The sequence below is a fragment of the Scyliorhinus torazame genome, chromosome 1 (assembly GCF_047496885.1).
Source record: "Scyliorhinus torazame isolate Kashiwa2021f chromosome 1, sScyTor2.1, whole genome shotgun sequence".
Classification (NCBI taxonomy): Eukaryota; Metazoa; Chordata; class Chondrichthyes; order Carcharhiniformes; family Scyliorhinidae; genus Scyliorhinus; species Scyliorhinus torazame.
In genome coordinates, this window is record NC_092707.1 from 390,520,614 (window position 1) to 390,534,892 (window position 14,279).

At 47.3% G+C, this 14,279-nt stretch overlaps 1 protein-coding gene across 2 annotated transcripts in view; it reads left to right on the forward strand.

Moving 5' to 3' along the window:
- The window catches only part of LOC140427526 (probable methyltransferase TARBP1), a 309,002-nt gene that overhangs the window by 210,660 nt on the left and 84,063 nt on the right, over window positions 1-14,279 (forward strand). The gene's annotated exons all lie outside the window — the stretch shown is intronic.

Sequence of the window (14,279 nt, forward strand, 5' to 3'; positions counted from 1 at the left end):
TGGTGGAGCTGGGCTGTGGCTCTGTGAGCTGTTTTTGGTTTTGTCTTCAGATTTGACTGCTGTGGACTCAGACAGGAGAAAGACGTGTTTTGGCCTGTTTCTCTCTGGTTTCATTTTAAATAGCTCTTCCGGTAAAAATCATCTTGGTGGTGGCTTTTAAGATATGGTTTGCTTTCCGGAAGGGTTTAAACCTGCTGGTGAGACGGGGGGGTCAGAATCTCAGGGAAAGCCAGTCTTATTCAAGTGAGAATGCAGAGTGCTGGGCCACGCCCTTGAAAAGGTGTTTTTGGTTTATGGGATTTTGTTTTTGAATTGGAACAGTTACGGGCGAATTCATTAAATGTTACACATAGATTACTGTAGCTGTGGGGTATCTTTATATTTATAATTGCTAAAAATTCTTCCTGTTTGGTTATATATATGTTAACTAAGTTCTTGGAATAAAGCTTATTTTGATAAAGCGTCTAAGAAGACTGTTGAATAACACCTAAGGGTAGGCTCGTGTGCTTACCTGAGCCAAATTCAACATAAGTTGTAGGTCAGGTGAACTCCAAAATACACGTTGGAGGTTTTAAACCCTGGCCCATAACAACCATCATTGGGGCACAGAATACATCTCATTGCTGGTGGTTTTTAAAAAAAGTATGTTTATTAAAGTTTTTTAACACAATTTATCACCCTTACAAACAATAACCCCCCCTCGTAACAAAATAACAAAAAATCGCGCAGAGCAAGATATATACATGGTGAAAACGATATGCTACATAGCTTTGTATACTGGTTCTCTCCCGCACGTGCCAGTTTCCACGATCCTTCATGTTTTCTCTTGCTCATCCACCCTCCAGGCAAGCCCCCATTTCCCCCTCACGGAACGTTCCCCCCCCTAGGTTGCTGTTGCTGCTGACCGACCTTCCTCTAACGCTCCGCGAGATAGTCTAGGAACGGTTGCTAACGATGTAGAACCCCTGCGCAGACCCTCTCAAGGCAAACTTAATCCTCTTCAGCTTTATGAACCCAGCCATGTCGTTTATCCAGGCCTCCAGGCTGGGGGGCTTCGCCTCCTTCCACATTAGCAAGATCCTTCGCCGGGCTACTAGGGATGCAAAGGCCAGAATGCCGGCCTCTTTCGCCTCCTGCACTCCCGGCTCGTCCACTACTCCAAATATTGCTAGCCCCCAGCTTAGCTTGACCCGGACTTTCACCACCTGAGATATTGTTCCCGCCACTCCTCTCCAGAACCCCTCCAGTGCCGGGCATGACCAAAACATATGGACATGTTTCGCCGGACTCCGTGAGCACCTTCCACATCTGTCCTCTACCCCAAAAAAGAGGTACTTTGACGGCGAGAGCGGCACCGGTGCCGTCACCAGCGCCCCCAAGCTTGTTCCTTTACAGGACGCCATCTCCAACCTCTTCCATGCCGCCCCTTCTCCCTCCATCACCCATTTACGGATCATTGCCACATTTGCTGCCCAGTAGTAGCTCCCTAGGTTCGGCAGCGCCAATCCTCCTCGGTCCCTGCTGTGTTCCAGAAACCCTCTCCTTACCCTCGGGGTCCTATTAAAAAAGGCCTTGGCGATCACGATGGGAAGGCACTGAAACACAAAAAGAAACCTCGGTAGGACCACCATTTTGACCGACTGCACTCTACCCGTTAGCGAGAGCGGTAACATGTCCCATCTTTTGAAGTCCTCCTCCACCAACCTCGTCAGATTCAGTTTATGTAGGGCCCCCCAACTCCTGGCTATCTGGATCCCCAGGTACCGAAAGCTCCCCTCCGCCCTCCTCAGCGGTAGCTCGCCTATCCCCCTTTCTTGGTCCCCTGCCTGTACTACAAAAAGCTCACTCTTCCCTACATTGAGCTTATAGCCCAAAAAATCCCCAAACTCCCTTAAAGTCTGCATGACCTCCACCATCCCCTCCACTGGATCCGCCACATACAGCAACAGGTCATCCGCATAAAGCGACACTCGATGCTCTTCTCCCCCTCGGACCACCCCCCTCCATTTCCTAGACTCCCTCAATGATATGGCCAAGGGTTCAATCGCCAATGCAAACAGGGGGGACAGGGGGCACCCCTGCCTCGTCCCACGGTACAGCCGAAAATACTCCGACCTCCGCCGATTCGTCACCACACTCGCCACCGTGGCTCTGTAAAGGAGCTTAACCCAACTAATAAACCCTCCCCCGAACCCAAACCTACGCAGCACTTCCCAGAGGTACTCCCACTCTACTCGGTCAAAGGCCTTCTCCGCGTCCATAGCTGCCACTATCTCCACCTCTCCCTCCACCGATGGCATCATTATCACGTTTAAGAGCCGCTGCACATTGGTGTTTAGTTGCCTGCCCTTTACAAATCCCGTCTGGTCCTCGTGGATCACCCCCGGGACATAGTCCTCAATTCTCGTAGCCAGCACTTTTGCCAGCAACTTAGCATCCACGTTGAGGGGCGAGATCGGCCTGTACGATCCACATTGCAGTGGGTCCTTGTCCCGCTTTAGGATCAGAGAAATCGTCGCCTCAGACATTGTCAGGGGCAGGGTCCCTTCCTCCCTTGCCTCATTAAAGGTCCTCACTAGTAGCGGGGCCAACAGGTCTATGTACTTCCTGTAGAACTCCACCGGGAACCCATCCGGTCCCGGGGCCTTCCCTGCCTACATACTCCCCAAACCCTTGCTCAGCTCCTCCAACCCAATTGGTGCCCCCAAACCAGCCACCTCTTGCTCCTCCACCCTCGGGAATCTCAATTGGTCTAGGAATCGTCTCATCCCCTCTTCCCCCGCTGGGGGCTGGGATCTGTACAGCTCCTCATAGAAGGCCTTGAATGTCTCATTTATTTTCGTCACACTGTGGCTCCCCTTCCATCCTTGACACCCCCTATTTCCCTCGCTGCCATCCTCTTACGGAGCTGGTATGCCAGCATCCGACTCGCCTTCTCCCCATACTCGTAGGTCGCCCCCTGCGCCTTCCTCCACTGTGCCTCTGCCTTTCCTGTGGTCAACAGATCAAGCTCCGTCTGGAGATGTCGCCTTTAACCAAGTAATCCCTCCTCAGGGGCCTCTGCGTATCCCCTGTCCACTCTTAAAATCTCCCCCACTAACCTCTCCCTTTCCATGCCCTCTATCTTCTCCCAGTGAGCCCTAATGGAGATTAGCTCTCCCCTGATCACCGCCTTCAGCGCCTCCCATACCACCCCCACCTGCACCTCCCCGTTGTCGTTGACCTCCAAGTACCTTTCGATACACCCCCTCACCATCCCACACACCACCTCATCTGCCAGCAGTCCCACATCCAGCCGCCACAGCGGGCGTTGGTCCCTCTCCTCTCCCAACTCCAGTTCTACCCAGTGCGGGGCGTGATCTGAAACGGCTATGGTCGAATACTCCGTTCCCTGCACTTTCGGGATCAGCGCCCAGCCCAGAACAAAAAAATCTATCCGGGAGTAGGCTTTGTGGACGTGGGAGAAAAAAGAAAATTCCCTGACCTGCGGCCTGGCAAACCACCACGGGTCCACTCCCCCCATCAGATCCATAAACCCCCGAAGCACCTTGGCCGCTGCCGACTAGCCATCTCCTTTTCTAGGCCAGTCCCGTGTCCGCGCCACCCTCACCCTCCGGTCCCCCAGCCGGGAGACCCCCCCCCCTGACCTCCTCTTCTATGTCCCATTCCCCTTCGGTCAGTGCAGCAGCAACCCTTTTTTCCCTCCTCCTCCCCCGCGAGACCCGTGTCTAGCTTTTTTGCTCCCCCATATCACTCCCGTAAGTTAGCTGACACCTGCTGACCCCAGCTTCCCCCGCCGTCCCATTGACCTCCCCGTGTGGGAATCTCCCAATCAGTGTGCGTTCCTCCAATCCCCCTCCCGCCTTTCTTCCCTAGCGCGGGGAAAAACCCCGCGCTTTTCTAAGCCTACCCCGCCCCCTCTGGCGCAGCTCCTGTCGCGGCCTTGTCTCTTTTCCCCCATCGCACTCCCCCTCTCTCCCCCAGCCCATGTAACATTTCCTGCGCGTGCTTAACATCCTATATATAACAACCATCAAACATCGAACATGCTCCCCACCCTCACAAACCCTCAGTTTGAGTCCACCAACTAAAGGTCCACGCCTCTTCAGGCGTTTCAAAATAATGGTGCTGATCCTTGTATGTGACCCACAATCGCGCTGGCTGCAGCATTCCAAACCTCACTCCTTTCCGGTGCAGCACCGCCTTGGCCCGGTTGAAACCCGCTCTCCTCTTTGCAACCTCCGTGCTCCAGTCCGGGTATATTCGGATCTCTGCATTGTCCCACTTACTGCTCCGCTCCTTCTTGGCCCATTTCAAGTCCCTCTCTCTGTCCGTGAAACGGTGAAACCTCACCACAATCGCCCTTGGCGGCTCGTTAGCCTTGGGCCTCCTCGCCAGCACCCGGTGTGCCCCATCCAGCTCCAGAGGCCTCGAAGGGGCCTCCGCGCCCATCATCGCCTCGAGCATCGTGCTCGCATATGCCCCGGCATCGGCTCCCTCCACTACTTCAGGGAGACCCAGGATCCGCAAGTTCTTTCTCCTCGACCTGTTCTCCAGGTCTTCGAATCTTCCCGCCCACCTCTTGTGCAGCGCCTCGTGCTCCTCCATTCTCACCGTCAGGCCCAAGATCTCGTCCTCATTCTCACTGACTCTTTTCTCCACCCCCTGGATTTTACCTCATGGGCCTTCTGGGTCATCCCTAGTCCTTCAATCGCCGACAACATAGGCGCCAGCATCTCCTTGTGCAGCTCCTCGCAGCAGTGCTTGATGAACTCCTGCAGCTCCGGCCCGCACTCCGCTTTGTCCTCGGCCGCCGCCATTTTGATTTTTTTCCCCTCTCTTCTCCCGCTGCTCCAATGCAATTTTTTTGGCCGTTTCACTTCTGGTCCGGTCCATAAAAGGTGAAGGGAGAACTTGCTCTTCCCTTCCCCACGGATCGTCGTGAAAAAAATTCCCGTTGGAGCTCCTCTAAAGAGCCCGAAAGTCCGTGATGGCGGGAGCTGCCGAATCGTGCGGCTTAGCTCCGCATAGCCGCAACCGGAAGTCCTCATTGCTGGTGGTTTACCAGTGAGCTAGCTCCAGTGTCCTGAGAATGGCCAAGAATTGCACTTCCCTGTAACTGAGAACTACACAGGGTCAGAGCTTATAGTGTTGAGGGTGACATGTTAGCATGGATAGATGTTGACGAACTGAAAGGAAACAGCTGGGATAAATGAGCCATTTTCAACTTGGAAAACTTAGCAGAGATCAGTGCTGGGGTCCCAACTATTTACAATCTATATTAATGACTTTGATGAAGGAACTACTTGTATTGTGGCCATATTTGCTGCTGATTTAGGAAAGCAAGTTGTGAGGCATATAGAAGATGTCTGCAGTGTGATATGGATTGATTTGATGTTGCATTGGAAGTAGTTCAGAGAAGGTTAACTAGGTTGATTCTTGGGATGAAGGGGTTATCTTATGAGGAAATGTTAAGCGGGTTGAGTCTACACCCATTGGAATTTGGAAGAATGAGAGGTGATTTTATTAAAACATAAAATTCTGAGGGGTGTTGACAGGCTGGGAGCTGAGAGGAATGTCCCCCTTGTGGGGGAATGTAGAACTCAGTTAAAAAATAGGAGGTCTTAGACTTACGGTGGTGGTGAGGAGGAATTTCTTCTCTCGGAGGGTCATTAGTTTTTGGAATTCTCTTCATAGCAAACAGAGAAGGCTGGGCCATTGTTCAACACTGAATTAGTCAGATTTTTGATCGAAAAGGGAGTTGAGTTATGGGAAGAAAGTGTAGTTTTTAAAAATAAATTTAGAGTACCCAATTCATTTTTTCCAATTAAGGGGCAATTTAGCGTGACCAATCCACCTAACCTGCACATATTTGGGTTGTGGGGGTGAAACCCACGCAAACACGGGGAGAATGTGCAAACTCCACACGGACAGTGACCCAGAGCCGGGATCGAACCTGGGACCTTGGCGCCGTGAGGCAGCAGGGCTAACCCACTGCGCCACCGTGCTGCCCGGAAGAAAGTGGAGTTAAGGCCACAGACAGATCAGCCATGATCTTATCATTTGGCAGAGCATGATAAGCTGGGATGCCAAATGACCTAATTCTGCTCCTGTGTCTTATGTTCAATGTGTTGTCACTTTGCATTGTTTTTCACACTTCTAGTAAACATCAGGTACTACCTGCCTACACCTTGATTATTTAAGCAAGGAGAACCAGAGTACCGGGCCCAGGCAGCTGGAAGTACAATTGTCAGTGTTAAGGGGAATGAAGTTCCAGTGTAAGTCAGGGTGGATTGTACTAATGTGTGAGTGTGATTTGGTGCAGGATAGGATGCAGCCAGTCAAGGTTTGGACTGTTGATGGTTATGGAGGGCAGATAATAGTAGGCCAGTCAGAAGAGCATTGGGTAATGGAGTCTAAGGGTTACCAAGGCAGCAATGAGGCTGTTATTGAATTGATGCAAAATTGTTTCTAGATTTTATGCTCTAACAATGATCCTCAACTGCATTCATCTAAGGCCATTGCATTTGGCAGAAGAATCTTTCATTCATCAAAAAAATCAGGGCAGCACGGCGGCGCAGTGGGTTAGCACTGCAGTCTCACGGCGCCGAGGTCCCAGGTTCAATCCCAGCTCTGGGTCACTGTCCATGTGGAGTTTGCACATTCTCCCCGTGTTTGCGTGGGTTTCGCCCCCACAACCCAAAGATGTGCAGGCTAGGTGGATTGCCCCTTAATTGGAAAAAATAAATTGGGTACTCTTAAAAAATGTTTTTAAATCAGTAAAATGACAGACGCTGTTCGGCTCATCAACTAATTCTGGGTCAGATTCAAAAGTAGACCAGATTAAAGGAACACATTCTTTAATTATATTCAATTCCTTAATAGGTTGATTGTCAATGACCTTGGGCTTTTCAGATAAATTTTAACTCACTTTTTTTTTCTCTTAAGTGAACACCTGTCATGAAATAACCTGATTCTTTCCAATGGATGTGGTCGAAATAGTCTGCATATGCTCCCCTTGCTATGAAGCCATAAAATGTAAATACCTGGTCGATCATTCTGGATTTTAATACGTTCCTGTCATGAGCTACTGGATTCGCTTCAGAAGTGATTGTGCTGGGAAATACTTGTGCCATGAAAAGCATAAGAATTTATAGCATCTTAAAAATACCTCTGCAGCCCATCTGTGCAGTCCCAGTGGCTTTCCTTGGATCTGTTTCCATTGCCAGACTCTCACTTCTTCAGAAAAATTGTCATACTGCAAGCTGCTTGTGGCTCTGATTGTGTGTCCATAGAATGGAATTATCATCTAAATGTTGAAAAGACTTGCATCTATAAGCATTGCAGCAGGTGCTAAACATCCATTCTAATTATTTTTAACTACCACCAACGTAAGAGGGCAATCAGCAAAGAAATGAAAATCTTTCTTACTTCAGAAAAAAATCTGAAGTAGCATAAATGCAAATCTGAAATCTTAGGTTAGTCGGACTCAAAACAAATAATTGCTAGGTATAAAGAACCAAGAATAGTACAGCACAGGAACAGGCCCTTCATCCCTCCATGTCTGTGCCGATCACGTGTCCTATCTAGACCAACCACCTGTATCCATAAGACCAGAAGACATAGGAGCGGAAGTAAGGCCATTCGGCCCATCGAGTCCACTCCACCATTCAATCATGGCTGATTTCAACTCCATTTACCCGCTCTCTCTCCATCGCCCTTAATTCCTCGCGAAATCAAGAATTTATCAACTTCTGTCTTAAAGACACTCAGCGTCCCGGCCTCCACCGCCCTCTGTGGCAATGAATTCCACAGACCCACCACTCTCTGGCTGAAGAAATTTCTCCTCATCTCTGTTCTAAAGTGACTCCCTTTTATTCTAAGGCTGTGCCCCCAGGTCCTAGTCTCCCCTGCTAATGGAAATAACTTCCCTACGTCCACCCTATCTAAGCCATTCATTATCTTGTAAGTTTCTATTAGATCTCCCCTCAACCTCCTAAATTCCAATGAATATAATCCCAGGATCCTCAGACGTTCATCGTATGTTAGGCCTACCATTCCTGGGATCATCCGTGTGAATCTCATCCATCTATACTTCTCATGTGTCTAACCAGATAAGTCTTAAAGGTCGCTAACGTATCTGCCTTAACCACCTCTCTAGGCAGTGCATTCCAGGCCACCACCACCCTCTGTGTAAAAGACTTCCCCCGCACATCTCCACTGAACCTATCCCCCCTCACCTTGGACTTGTGCCCCCTTGTAATTGTCATTTCTGCCCTGGGAAAAAGCCTCCAACTGTTCACCCTATCTATACCCCTCATAATTTTCTAAACTTCTATCAGGTCGTCCCCCAGCCGATGTCTCTCTAGGGAGAAGAATCCCAGTTTATTCAATCTCTCCTCATAGCTAATACCCTCCACACCAGGCAACATCTTGGTAAACCTTTTCTCTACTCTCTCCAAAGTATCCACGTCCCTCTGGTAGTGTGGTGACCAGAATTGGACGCAGTATTCCAAATGTGACCTAACCAACGTTCATATAACTGCAACATAATTTGCGAACTTTTATACTCGATGCCCCGTCCGATGAAGGCAAGCATGCCATATGCTTTCTTTACCATCATTTCCATCTGTGCTGCTACGTTTAAGGATCTATGGATCTGCACACCCAGATCTCTCTGTGCCTCTCTGCTCCTGATGGTTCTGCCATTTTTCTTATAGCTCCCACCTGAATTGGATGTACCAAAATGCATCACCCCTCATTTGTCCGGGTTAAATTCCATCTGCCATTTCTCTGCCCAATTTTGCAGCCTATCTATATCTTACTGTATTCTCTTGACAATCTTCATCACTATCCGCAACTCCTGCAATCTTAATATTAGCCGCAAACTTACTAATCAGACCAGCTACGTTTTCTTCCAAGTCATTTATATATATTACAAACAGCAGAGGCCCCAGTATTGATCCCTGCAGAACGCCACTAGTTACAGACCTCCATTCAGTAAAACACCCTTCCACTGCTACCCTCTCTTCTACGGCCAAGCTAGTTCTGAATCCATCTAGCTAGTTCACCTCTGACTCCAAGTGATGTAATCTTTTGCAACAGCCTGCCATGAGGGACATTGTCAAATGCTTTACTAAAGTCCATGTAGACAACACCACAGCCCTTCCCTCATCAATCACTTTTGTCACCTCTTCAAAAAAATCAACTAAATTAATGAGACATGACTTATCTCGTACAAAACCATGCTGTCTGTCGCTAATAAGACCATTCACTTTCAAATGTGCATAGATCCTATCTGTTGAGAATCTTTTTCAACAATTTCACTATCACTGACGTCAAGCCGGATTATCCTTGCTACCCTTCTTGAATAACGGGACAATATTGGCTATCCTCCAACCCTCTGGGACCTCACCTGTGGCCAACGAGGAAACAAAGATTCCTGTAAGAGGCCCAGTGATTTCATCTCCCTCAGTAATCTGGGATAGATGCCATCTGACCCTGGGGATTTGTCTACCGTAATGCTTTTTAACACACCTAACACTTCCTCATTCGGAATAATGACTTGTTCTAAAATGTTTACATATCCTCTGAGACACCACTAATCAACATGTCCCTCTCCTTTGTGAATACCGATGCAAAGTATTCATTAAGGATCTCACCTACTTCCTTTGGTTCTACACACAATTTCCGTCCTTTGTCCTTGAGTGGACCAACTCTTTCTCTAGTTCCCCTTTTGTTCCGAATATACGTATAAAATGCCTTGGGATACTGTTTAATTTTGTTTGTCAAGGACGTTTCGTGACCCCTTTTTGCCCTCCTAACTCCCTGTTTGAGCTCTTTCCTATTTTCCCTGCATTCTTCAAGTGCTTCATCTGTTTTTAGTTGCCTAGACCTCATGTATGCATCCTTTTTCTTGATGACTAGTTTTGCTTGTCATCCACGGTTCCTGAATCCTGCCTTTCATGTCTCTCTTTTTCATCAGCACATGCCTGTCTTGCACTCCCATCAACTGCTCCTTAAAAGACTCCCACGTGCCAAATGTGGATTTACCTTCAAACAGCCTCTCCCAAACAACAGCCTCTAAATCCTGCCCAATTTAGCACCTTAACCCTAGGACAGCACTCGTCCTTTTCCATCCGAAAGTATCCGATAGCTTACGGAATGGTGGTCACTGTTCGCCCGATATGTGGGAATCATCGGTTTGCTCCGGGGGGGGCGCTGGAAGGGTCCCCCACTGCAACTTTGATAACCAGGCCGGGCTCGTTCCCTAGTACTAGGTTCATTATATCCCTCTCTCGTCCCGGCTTGGGTCACTGACTGTGCGGAGTCTGCATGTTCTCCCTGTGTCTGCGTGGGTTTCCTCCGGGTGTTCCGGTTTCCTCCGCCAAGTCCCGAAAGACGTGCTTGTTAGGTGAATTGGTCATTCTGAATTCTCCCTCCGTGTACCCGAACAGGTGCCCGAATGTGGCGACTAGGGACTTTTCACAGTGTTAATGTAAGCCTACTTGTGACAATAAAGATTATTATTATATTGTTCCAAAAAACCTTTGTGGACACACTTAAAAAGTTCTTCACCACCCGACCCCTAGCCCTAAGGCATTTCCAGTCAATATGAGGTAAATTAAAGTCTCCCACTACAACAACCCTATTATTTCTACAGCTATCCAGAAACTGCTTACATATCTGTTCTTCAACTTCCCGTGGGCTGTTGGGAGGCCTGTAGTACACCCCCTTCATAGTAACTGCCCCCTACTTGTTTCCGAGTTCTACCAACAGTGTCTCGTTACTTGATTCTTCCATGGTGTCCTCCCACTGTACAGTTGTGATATGTTCTTGAACCAGTATTGAAACTTCCCACCTCTTTTATCTTCCCTCTGTCGCGCCTGAAACACCTATATCCCGGAATATTTAGCTGCCAGTCCTGTCCCTTTTTTAACCAAGTCTCTATTACCGCAAACGCATCCAAGTTCCATGCATAAATCAAGGCTCTAAGTTCATCTGTCTTACCTGTTATACTCCGTGCTTTGAAGCAGATGCACTCCAGACCTCCAGGCCCAATGAGTTCGACCCCCCCCCAGCCTGCCCTTCATCTTAGCCAGCCTGGCCCTGGCACCATGCTCATTACCAGTCTCTGCACTTGCTGGCTTACTGTCCTGATTCCCACTCCCTTGCCACATTATTTTAAACCCACCTGTATTTAGATGGTATTTATTCCACATTGCTAAGAGACAAGTTTTGAGATTGTGAAGCCCTGGTAATTATTCTGACTGAGATACTCGGTGAACATGTTGCAAATTGAGACATTTTCATATCTGTTTATAATTTTCTTATAATTGTGCTGCTTTTTGATATTATTGTTCACTTTTTACACAGAGGGTAGTGAGTGCCTGGAACTCGCTGCCGGAGGAGGTGGCGGAAGCAGGGACGATAGTGACGTTTAAGGGGCATCTTGACAAATACATAAAAAGGATGGGAGTAGAGGGATACGGACCCCAGAAGTGCAGAAGATTTTAGTTTAGACGGGCAGCATGGTCGGCACAGGCTTGGAGGGCCGAAGGGCCTGTTCCTGTGCTGTACTTTTCTTTGTTCTTTGTTCTGAATTTATTTAATTTTGAGTTGAACAACACAGTCGCATTTTGTAGACCAGACAAATGACATTCGGTAACACTTCAGATGGTTGATAACATATCTGCAGTCAAATGGCAGTGTTAATTTTATGCATTGGGTTTTGCATTAAATAGAACATTGCTGCTTAATTGGCTGTTGCGGGATTCTGGTGCTTTTCGACTCTACAATTTGTTTCTGTAATAAAATTTGTACAGGCCTTAAAGGCGAATTTGGCAACAGGACTCAAAAGGATCAACTGTTCTGGTGCTGTATGGTAGCATTGTAGGTTTTGTTAGTGGATTAGCCAACCAGAATGTTGGGCTAATACTCTAGAAATATGAGTTTATATCACGCCGCACCAGCTGGTTAATTAACAAGCTTTTTATTTCCGATTTCTTTATCAGTAAAGATAAGTATGAAAGTGAAGGATGTAAAAGCCTAACTGATCAACAAATGTTGCCCTTACCCGGTCTAATCTATACGTGATTCCAGACCCACAACAATGTGGTTGGCTTTTAATAACTTGCTGAAAATGGCTTAGCGAATCACTCAGCTGCCATTGTGAACTTTAGCTCACCATTACCTTCTCAAAAGACAATTTCTGACAGGCAATAAATGCTGGCCTTGCCAGCAATGTCCATAAAGCACAGATGAATAAATTTTAAAATAGCCAAATTCCTATTTCAAAAATAGAGGTGAAGGATCCAAGCCTTGTGATTCACCCTGGTGACTTTTACATTATCACCTTGTGATCAGAATTGCCAGGGCCATGGGGGTGGCAGAAAGTAACTTGGAAGGTAGCAACCTATTAGAGCAGTTGGATGGATCGAAGCAAAACAATCACTGTGATACTAAGATGTTCTAGGTCGTACATGCACACCACGCAACTTAAAATACAGACCTCATTTGACCTCTTTCCAAGAACCCGGAATGCTTGAAGACACAAAATATTACATGGTATGACCTAAGTTTTGTACCTGTTAAGTCCATATTTTATACTGATTCTGTTGATCTCTAGATATTCTCACTAAGTAACAATGGTGAGCGACTGGAGGGAAACATGTATTGGCGTATTTGCAGTTTATAAGGTTATTCACCCTTTCTCCTCTCAATGTAAAGAAATTAAATTTATCACAGCTCTAACCATCCCTTCAAAGGACAATCCCCAGCCTGGCACTGCTTCAGTTTAACGTGTCTGGGTTTCCTTCAGACAGTCGCGCATGAGTATTTAAGCGGAAGCAAAAGAGTAGGCATTGGCAAAGTGTCACCGATGCTGTAGTTCTTGGGCAGTCCATGTAGAGGAATAATACACATGATTCAATTGGTGCTGATTTTGCATTCGCCATTCTGGATCTCTTACTAAGATAGCAGTTCTGATGTTGAAGTTTTAAGATTTGGTGAAGTGCAACAAAATATTGTAAGTCATTCTTTTGAAAGCATTTGATAACCACTGCAACTAGTTTTCAAAAGAAGTTTTCTGTACAAAAAAAATACAAAAGAAAATGTATTTATTTTATTCTTTCATGGGGTGTGGGCGTGGCTGGATAGGCCGACATTTTTATTGCCTATCCCTAATTGCCCCTGAGGTGATATTAAAAACCCTGCTGACGTTGGATGAGAGGGTATCCAAAACCCGGAAGGATAACTTAGAAGACGGGTTCTTAAGTGTGTGTTTTGTCAAATTGATATAATGTGAGGATACATGTGCAAACTAGTGAGGGAAAGGTCCAGTCTTGTTGTAGTTACTCAAAGAAAAGGTTTAAAAACAGGTAAAACACACAACAAGAAAGGCAATAATACAAAACAAAGGTACACTAGTTGCCCTTCAGAAGGTGGTGGTGAGCTGCCTTCTTGAACCGCTGCAGTCCTTGTGGTGTAGGTACACCCACAATGCTGTTAGGGAGGGAGTTTCAGGATTTTGCTCCAGCGACACTGAAGGAACGGAAATATATTTCCAAGTCAGGATGGTTAGTGACTTGGAGGGGGACCTCCAGGTGGCGGTATTCCCTTGTACTTAGCCCCCTATTATACTCCTTATGCACAAGCCTGTGTGGCAAAATTCGACTCCAACTCCATCTAGTGGGTCGGATCTCGAACAACGATAAGTCAGAATACAGTGGGGAGATAGAGAACCTCGTGGTGCAATTACAACAATCTCTCCCTGAATGTCAGTGAAGCTAAGGAGCTGGTCATCAACTTCAGGAAGCAAAGTGTCGGAACACACCCCTGTCTGTATCAAGGTGCGGAGGTGGCGATGGTTGAGAGCTTCAAATTCCTACGGGTAAACGTCTGTCCTGGTCCACCCACATCGACGCTATGACTAAGAAAGTGCCTTCTTCAGGAATTTGAGGAAATTTGGCATGTCCACAATGACTCTTACCAATTTTTGCAGATGCACCACAGAAAGCATCCTATCTGGCTGCATCACAGCCTGGTATGGCAACTGCTCAGCCCAAGACCATAAGAAACTACAGAGAGTTGTGAACACAGCTCAGTATATCATGCGAACCCACCTCTCATCCATTACTCTGTCTACACCTCACGCTGCCTAGGGAAAGTGGGAAGCATATTCAAAGATCCCTCCCACCCAGGGTATTCTCTATTCCAACCTCTTCCATCAGGCAGGAGATGCAAAAGTCTGAGAACACGCACTAACAGGTTCAAAAACA